Source organism: Anas platyrhynchos, chromosome 2 (assembly GCF_047663525.1).
Source record: "Anas platyrhynchos isolate ZD024472 breed Pekin duck chromosome 2, IASCAAS_PekinDuck_T2T, whole genome shotgun sequence".
NCBI lineage: Eukaryota > Metazoa > Chordata > Aves > Anseriformes > Anatidae > Anas > Anas platyrhynchos.
Window position 1 is genome coordinate 94,869,013 of NC_092588.1, and position 9,338 is coordinate 94,878,350.

General features: G+C 39.1%; 1 long non-coding RNA gene across 1 annotated transcript; it reads left to right on the forward strand.

Moving 5' to 3' along the window:
* Nucleotides 1-1,387: 1,387 nt before the first annotated feature.
* On the forward strand, nucleotides 1,388-8,961 carry LOC110353543 (uncharacterized). Its single transcript, XR_002404176.4, has 2 exons — nucleotides 1,388-1,523; nucleotides 8,151-8,961. It is a non-coding gene; the product is annotated as an uncharacterized lncRNA (long non-coding RNA).
* The last annotated feature ends 377 nt before the right edge of the window (nucleotides 8,962-9,338 follow it).

Consider the following 9,338-nt stretch of genomic DNA (forward strand, 5'->3'; position numbering starts at 1 on the left):
TGGATGAAGCTCTGATCATGGTTGTTTGTTCAGCCTGTGATCCATGAACATCTGAAGAGCCATGAAATGTGATTAAGAGATGCAAATTCATACATGCTTTATGGCAACCTGCATATGTGAAATTCCTGGAACAGTTTGTACCTCCACTGGGAATTTTTTAGGGGTCCATATTAAATAAAAAGTAAACCTCTGTGTCATACATGGAAAGCAGGTTTGAAAAAAGGTTGCAAAACCAAGCTGTGAGCATAGGCAAGTATAGAATTGAATCCAGACACATCGCAAATAAGAAAGATATAATTCTGATAAAAATAAAATAAAATAAAAAAGATTGCATAACTGTATTATCAGGTATTGCAAAGTGTGTTTGTGACAGGATGGGTAACTATATCAGGAAAAACTTGAAGTGCTTACTGGTAATATGTATGTACCTGTAATCATAGATGTGAGCACATAGTGAAAGTCTTTCTCATGTTGTACAACACAGTTTGGATCTGCTTCCTGTTGTCAGAAAACTCCAGGCTCAGGGGCTCTCTCCCTTGATCTTTGTCTTTTCTTGTCCCATTTTAATCTAGCAGATTCTGATCAGTACAACCAAATTCTCTGGGTGCCCTCACAAAGGAAGCTTTAGCTGTTGCTCACAGCACCCTGCCCAGGCACTGCTGAGCAGAGTGGTTGCTTTTACATAGACTTCTGGTCTGTTCAAATAAACTCTTTTTTTCTTTTTTTTTCTTTTTTTTTTTTTTTCCCCTCTTTTTTTAATTATTATTAATTTTTTTTTTCATTATGAGGTCTACAAGGAGAGAATATGTTTGCCCTCAGTTTCCCTCTCTGGACAGCACAGTTGCAGAGCTCTGAATGGTTTATAGGCTAATTAAAAACAGCCCAGAGGTTTGTGTTTTTCTATGTGTTTTGTTTTGTTTTGCTTTTGTCTTTTTGCTGCATTTCAGTTTGTTTAGTTGCTCTGTGGGGATTTGATAGGGGCTCTGTTAAGGAGATAGAAAAGCTATGGCCTGGGTGACTTTAGCATGCTAAGAAACACCTCATTTTCACCTGAAAGCCTCACAAAATTAGATAAGGTATCAGAAAGACTGGCAAAACCTCTGAGGACATGAAATATGCTGCAAATGACTGACCTGTACATCCTATCTGGGTTTAGCTACAGTAGCTTTGGAGGGGAGCTGATGCAGAACTGCCCTTTTCTCTCCACCTGACAAGCTCAAACAGATGATAAATTACCAGAACTAATTATTGCCCTAACAGGTCTTTGATCCCTGCAAGAGTCAATTTATAAATGATGAGCTCCTTTTACATACCACAGCTGATGGAGCTGTTGAGAAAGTTATAAAATCACTAATCCTTGCAGTCTGGTGATCCTTTAGTTTTCTACCATTTATTCAGGAGACAGCTCAAAGTGTCTGCAAGCACCCATTTCTATTTCTTGCCCGTGCCCTGTACAGAAGAAGTCAGGCATTTCCACAGGAGGGAGGCTTGGTACAAGGAGAGAGGTAGCATCTGAAAAGCCGGTAAGTCCAGGTGGATAGGGCAATCTCTAGACCATACCACTTGTGATAGTCTCTCCAGAAAGAGGATGTTCTTACAACAGAAAGGCAAGGTGGGTTTCATGGTTTCACAAATATGAAGGAATAAGCCAGTATTTAGTGATATGGAATCCCTGTAAGCAAGAGTTCTCTTTCTCTCTTTTTTTTTTTTTCTCTCTCTCTTTTTTTTTTTTTTTTAATTTATTTGCAGAAAAATTACACCTTATTATAGAAAGATACTGAAGTTCAGAGGAGAGCTGTGCACTCAGCTCTGACAAAGCTCAATAATCAGAGCTTACTAGACTTCCAGCAAGGGGCAACACCTGCACAGAAATGGTTGTTCCCTTCAGCAGGCATTTCCTGAACAAGACCTGCAGGCCCTAGAGGGTGATGGCCGTCTCCAGTGGTGGCAGTGCAGAGAGAGGCTGACTTCCAAAGGCCCTGCTCATAAAGAGTATTAGCACCATGCTGCAGGGTCACCTGGGACCCCATTTTCCTTGGGCCATTAGAAGCAAAGAACAACTCAGAAGAATAATAGTAGTTGGATTTGAAGGAAAGTCCTTGACCTATGCTCGCTGATGTTTGCTCATTCTCCTTTTGTGATGATAAAGCAAGAGCACTTCCAGCAGGGCCTCGCTGACTGCTGGGAACAAGGTTTGCAGGCCTGGACCCATCGTCATTACCACTGACAAATTTTTGAAAACACAGACTCATTGCCATGAGTCTATCTTGTAACTGGGAATTTTATTTGCATGCAATCCTGTCTTTCAGTACAATCACTTTTCCCATGTCTGATTATTCCCATGAGAGAGCACTCATTAGAAATAGGGAACAAAACAACCCAAGTGGAGGCACGAACAATAGGAGGTGCTGACTGATGCTTCACTTTTCATTCTGTCCTGAAATCGTGTACACAAATGTGAGGTTTTTGTAATGTGGTTATGCCAAAGCCATCTGGGGCCTGGCCACCAAGGCTTGGCCTTGCAACAGACAAAGAGATGTTTTCTGATTTCTCTCTGATGTCCCACAGACAGAGGAACACTTGGGCTGAATCAGGGCACCCCTTATAGAAAGAAATAACTGAGATGAGCTGAATCCTTTGCCTTATGCATTTCCAATCATGCTGATAGGAGCCAAGGGTCACTTTCCCCATACAAACCAAACTTTATGCAAGGTGTTATGAATTAAGAAATTTCATTTGCCTAGAGCTGCCTATACAAAGTTTCTGCAAAGACAGGGGACTTACATAAAAGTGACATAAATGGCATAAGCACATACAGTGAAATCCAGCGCTCACCTCTAGCTTAATTCTTCAGTGACTTACACCTTTGGAAGTTCTCTAAATCATCAGCCTGGGTATTGTGCAGATGGTCCATAGGGAAATCTTTCTTCAGGCCATAAGATGACCTTAGGAGTGGGAAATAAATGTGAAAAAGTTATTTAATTAGTATTGATTGGAGCTAGATGTATTAGGAAGTCTTGCATTGAAGAGAGAAACTAAGCTTTTTGTAATGAAAAAGCAATTGGGGACTCCTCTTCATCACCAGCTTATGTAGCAAAGGGACAGAAAGTTTGTGTAAGTTGACAGCACCAGTGGGGAAGAGGCAGTTTCCTAAACAAAACTAAAAAAAAATAAAAATATACAGTTTCTGAAGCTAGGTCTGCAGGACAGCTTTAATCACTGTTCCCTCTAGAAAACTAGATTTTAAGGATGCAACAAGACAGAGTCAGGAACGATGCTAGAGTGAAAGAGGACTTGCAACAAGTTATTTTCTGACCCTAAGGGTCCCAAGAAACTCTCAACAAGGAACTGCATTTGAAAATGGAATTAGGGCAACAGGAATACACCAAATGAGCAGAGCAGGGTGAACAGTTGAAAGTCCTTTACCTGGTATTTAGTGGCAATTCAATACCAAGCAATTTATTCTCAAGCTGCTATTCACCCTGAAGAACAAATGTTTCTCAGCTGGTTAAAACAGCTGACACAATTTCAGGTGAGTTTGTATACACTTAATAACCAATAAAGGAGGAGCAAAGGAGAGCTACAATCAGCCTAATTCAAAGAGAAATGGTTAAGTGTAAAGTGTCTAAGGGATCTTCTCCAAGGACATGGAATTGCTCTAAAAACACGTATTTATGACAAGAGAGGTAGGTATAGGCCAAGAGGACAGGTTGATAAGGAGAGTCCAGAAAACAGGATAGTAGGGTAAATATGGGGAAATTTTCTACTGGCAATATGGTGGGACGGCAGGAAAAAACTTTGTGCCTAGGTTGAGCCTATCTAATTTACATAGCTGGCAGATATACCTGAACTGAGAGGAATGATTTTCTGGAGGCATCTGGTATTTTCCACTGACCTGGTAAAGGAGCCTAGGAGAATATATCCCTTTATTGCCATGAAGTAGCATTTGAGGAATGCAGTTGTATTAAGCAGGTGGAAATCTATTTGGGCCCATTGTATTCAGTATCTAATTTTCTTATGCAAATTCTGAATTTCCCACGGGGGGTGAGGGGTGGGGGGAAAGCAGGGCAGCTATTTTTTTTAATTGTTTTCTCATAGAAAAATTATAATCTTCCAATATGTTCCAAGCAAGTGGTAAGAGCTACATGCACTGTATAACTACTATGCAATAAACTGAAGGTACAGTGAAGCAAATAGCATAAACAAAACTCTTGGCAAGAGAATCTCATCCTCTTAAGCTGTGTTTCTAGGACAGGCTTAATTACTGTGAATTACTTGTAGAACATTACATCCTGAAGAGGCAACAAAACAAAGAAAGAAAAAAGTGAGAAGAAGCCAGCCTAATGAGAATTTGATTCCAATGTAATTCTGAATAAGGCTAGCTCCTGCAGCCTGGCCCATAACCTTCACATAGCTGGGCTGACTCAAGGGGATGAAATGGCTGATTTTGATTACTGTAATGGGGGGTGGGAGGGGAGAATCTTTCTCTTTTCTAGCTTTGTCAGATTTTTGCAGAGCCTGCCACATCCAGGAGATGTTATTTTCAACTGTATGTTTCTAGGACAGTCTTTAATTGGGAAATCTTCCACTCTGTAGAAAAGGGGAAGGGTAAAACAACAGAAGGAATCAGTTCAAAACTAAGATAATTGGGAAGTGGTACTTTCAGTGTGGTTAGAAAAGATGGAGAAACAGCTTTGAAGCTGTTGCTCTCAGTTGCATTGGAGTACATGCCAGGATCTCAATGAAGATCAGTTCTCATAGTACTTGCTCCAAGTTTGAAGAAACCTTACGTATTCATACTATACACGGCAGAAATCAGAAAATCAGATCATTTAGGTAGCACCAGCATTCCTTGAGAGAACTAGTTTAAGCTGAACTTTTCAATGTGAGTTTGGTTGTTGAGAAAGTTGAAGTCAGGATGGGTCAGCTGAAGTGTCAAACAAGAGGACCAAGCAGGTCCAGGACCATGATTCTCTGCCTGAAATATCTAGGTGATGTCACTGGAAAGTTATGCTAGTGTTGAGCCAGGTGACTACTCAGTGAAACCTGATGAAGCGACCATGTGCTGAAGACAGAGAATGAAGTTGTGAGATGGGGCCACCTTGGTTTGAATTGATTTCTCATTAGTGTTTGATAACAGAGGGTACTGATAACAGCTACAAAAAAATATTGCAATGGCAAAGAAATGTTCTCATCATGTCTCTAATATTCTCAGATATTAAAACCTGTGATGCATGTCTACTATTATTTTAGATAAGCTGAAATGTGTTTCTCTTCACTGGTTGAGACAGTCAAGACAGATAACATACATTGATATTGACCTTTCGCTGCAGGTGGAAACAAGGGAAAGGACCATACTCTGTTTCTTGCGCTCTTATAAACAAGTGCACATAAACAGAAGTGATAACATTTGTTGACTTGTCTCCTAATCCAGAGACCTGTATACAACTGCAGAGACAGAGCTTGCTTAGCTTATCTCCTGTTTGTTTGCTAAACAGTTTACCTGGTAGAGATGGTACTCTCAAGCTCACAGGGACCCATGTTTGAGTTTTTCTGGATTGTGGTGACACAAAGAGCTCTGATGAGGCAGAGCAAAATGTGGTGCACTTCTTTGGTGACTATTAGTGAAAAGATTGGGGAAATGCCTGTAAACCTGAATGAAAAATAATTAATGGTGATACTTTCCTGAAGAGAGTTTTCTGGTTAGGCATCATCATTTGCCAACTTCCAGGTTTGCAATGGCACCAGCAATCTTTTCTAAAAGAAACAGAGGGCTAAAATCATGGTCAGTCTTCATGTCTGACCTATCCAATTTCCAAAATGTTTGTGTAAAAGAGTAAAAGGGAAATGTATGCAAGTCCCATGCCCTCCTTGTCTACTAAGATACCAGAAGTGTCCAGGGTACCAGATATATGCTGGCTGTAAATTATGGGACTAAAGAACTACATTTCACAGAAAATATATCATTCTGGAAATTTTGCAGAAAATGGATTTCTAATGAGATTCTCAGTGATTCCTACTTCCAACCCCCTGTATTTATTTATACAATAAAAGAATAGCTGAAAGCCAGAGATGTACATTTTGGCTGGTCTTACACAAGCCCCGCATTTGTTGTACTATTCAAGTCACATTGACCTAAGTGGAACTTCGGCTTGTGCCAGAAAGTGTTAGAGATGACTTACAAATGTGCTCAAAGAATTCATTGACCCAAGATGAAAAAAAAATCTTGGGGAGATCTAGATAGACCCAACCCCACTGTTTGTATCTTGTGGTGAAGTGCACTATTGCTAAGAATTTGTCACTTTTTTCTAGCTTCTGATACCAACTCTTCAACATTTGTCTGAGTGACAACATTTTTTCAGTGCTGATAATTTTTTTTCCCAGTTCATTCATTTGAATTATCTTTCAAGAGCCTAATTTTGCTGATATATTCATAATAGTTTGTCATTCAGTTCCAGATATGAAGTAATGACAGGAACAGCTAGTCAAATTGAAAGGCAGACTTGAGTCTGCAACAGCGGACATTAAATGCTTGCTGTGACACCTTGAAAATAAGCCAAAAAAAAAAAAAAGTTGTTAAATAGATCTATTTTAAAATCTATTCAGACCAATTTGTGTGGGAAATTTGGTTTTGAACTTTCATTCTATTCCTCCAGGGTTTCATTGGCTTGCATCAAAGATGTATTTCCTTATGTAAATTTGCATTCAAATGCAGATGAAAACTGATGTGAAAAGCTGAGTGAACTGAAATGCTGCTGTGTTGCATCTCCAGCACAAGATGCTATTATGGGAAAGAGAACTGGTGAGAGAAGGAGTGCTATCATAAAAGAAAGATTTCAGTACCACAGTCCTTAATTCTGAACAAAGTAATGCTTACATAAGACTTAAAAATATTTTCCATTGTGAATCAGGTGTCCTGGCCAAGTCTGGAAAGATCTGAATTCTTTTTCTCTTTATATTTTAAAATGAAAAAATGTATTGTTATCGTGACTGAACATAAAAATAGATGTGTTTTATTTAGTTTGTCAGCACCCAATTCTTTTATAACTATGCAATATTCTGTTTTTTTTTTTTCTGACTTGTTAACTAAGTTTCCAGTGCAAATGAGTTACAACTCAAGAACTTGATATTCAAGGTTGCTAAAATTTTGCAATTTCATGGTATATGAATGCACCATCTGTTCTTTCTAATAAGTAGCTATTTCAAAATATTATTTCATATGTTTTTTTACCATTCTTTGATGAGGAGCCTAGGAAACAGTTTAGTAAACTCTGACACACTAGACAGAAGTAACTTCAAAAATATTTTGATTCTTTCTTTCCAAATAAAGGAGTATTCAGTCACATCTTGTTATTCATAAGGTGTGTTATTTAGTACATACTTACATATTACCAAACTATGGAACTTATTTCCAATAGTTTAACAGAACTGGTTCATGATTTTCAAATTTAAATTCTTTCAGAACTAAAAATGATGTCTCTGTCTCAAAGTTTAGTTGTCAAAGCTTTTTTTTTTTTTTCTTTTTTTTTTTTGGAAGTGGAGGAAACAGGCCTTTTTCATACAGGAACTTCCTCTCTGTCATTTCTTTTCTCTGCATTCTTTTGCTTCTACTTTCCTCCACTTTCAGTAATGAAATTATTAAATATGGGGAGAGGGAAGCAAAAGAGAAATAATTGTTTAACACAGAAAAGGGAGAACAGTTTTCATCCTGGCTTGCTGTTAAAAATAGACGAGCCTGTTACAATGATCCTCTTTCTGTTGTTGCAATTACTAATGTAGCAACAGAAAGCTTTTTGAGAATAGATAGGAAAAAGCCACTTAATTGTTACTGTGATTCAAGGGCTCTACTCCTATTTTAGGTGGTCTTGATAATTTTGCTTAAGTAGACTGTGAAGTTTGATTTGGAATAGCTATACAAAATTAAGCTTTCCACCCAACAGAAAAAATCTCAGGTTTGTGAGAACTGAGAAATATTAGGGGTTCAGTCTTGCTTCCCACATTTCTCAGCTGGCTGCATCTCTCATAACCTTTGGGAGGATATTGTCTCTGCTCTGCTGAAGTCTTTGTCCTGTGCCCTGCACATCTGATTTGGACTGATGCAGTGAACACATGAAAGCTGTATGCCATTCTGCAAATGCTCTTGCCCGCAGGCCCACAGGAATGCCCAGATCTGACAGGACCCGCAAGCAGTCTGCCACACCAACAGTGGGATCTGCTGAGGTGGCCTTTCAGGGACATCAGAGGACTGAGATCTGTGTGGAGAAATAAATCAAAAGAGGTCAGAGAACTGGGGAACTGAAGCAGGGATGCAATGTACCCATCTGCTCATTGAGTTGCATTACTACTGGGACCTGCAAATGAAACACTTAAGAAAATTGGGACATGGAGCATTTATCACTCTTTCTCCAGCTTGTCTGGAATATGTCATTTCCTACTTAGCCTCCCATTTCACAGCTGTGACTTTTTTATCATGCTTTTTTCAAAAGGAAAAAGACTTAACCACCATCCAGCCCCAAGTGGCCCCCTCTAGCTGGTCTCTCTCTCTTCCAGCTGTCCATCTCTTGGTTTTAATGAACTGAAGCCATAACAAAGTCTGAACAACACAAGGGTAATTCAGTACTGAATTTCTTTCAGCAGTTCTAATTCTTTTGGCCTTTACAGAGGCATTGAACCAGAAACACACCTCAAATGGGCAGAGGGTAAAACAACACAAACAAACAAGCTGGGGAAACAATCTGCAAGGTTAAGAAAAGATAACCTAAGCATGTTCTTGGGAAAGTATAGTGTTTTCCTCCATCTCAATGCACTCATGGCCAGACAGGTCAGGACTGGTGGTACTGGGTAGCTCACCTATAAAAACAAAGATTCCCCTATCATTGAGTGCTATGCTGTTACCACACAATGCCTTTTCCTTTTTTGAAGTTCTTTCCACAACAAGTAAAAATCAGCCTGGCTAATTGACATGTGCATGTCTTTTGTCTTGATTTGTATTTTGTGTGCCAACATACCCATAAGAAAGCAGGACCTCCAAGAGGGTGTAAGAGCATGCAAGACAGGGAGAGAGGAGATGAGCATGTGAAAATGTGTAACAGACAACTCAGCGTGAGTATGTGTGAGACAAAGAGGAAGAAGTTTTTTCTCATCATCAATGTTACGTTATGTTAGAAGATATCTTATTTTTTTAAAGAACAGACAGAATGACACATGATGAAGAAATGAGGGTAACAGGGCATTTCTTTTGTATAACTGATTTCACTGATCTTTTTTAGTCATACTGCTTGTGCATGAGTTAGTTTGGAAATGATGAAGAGAAATAACAGATACGATGACAACTCAGA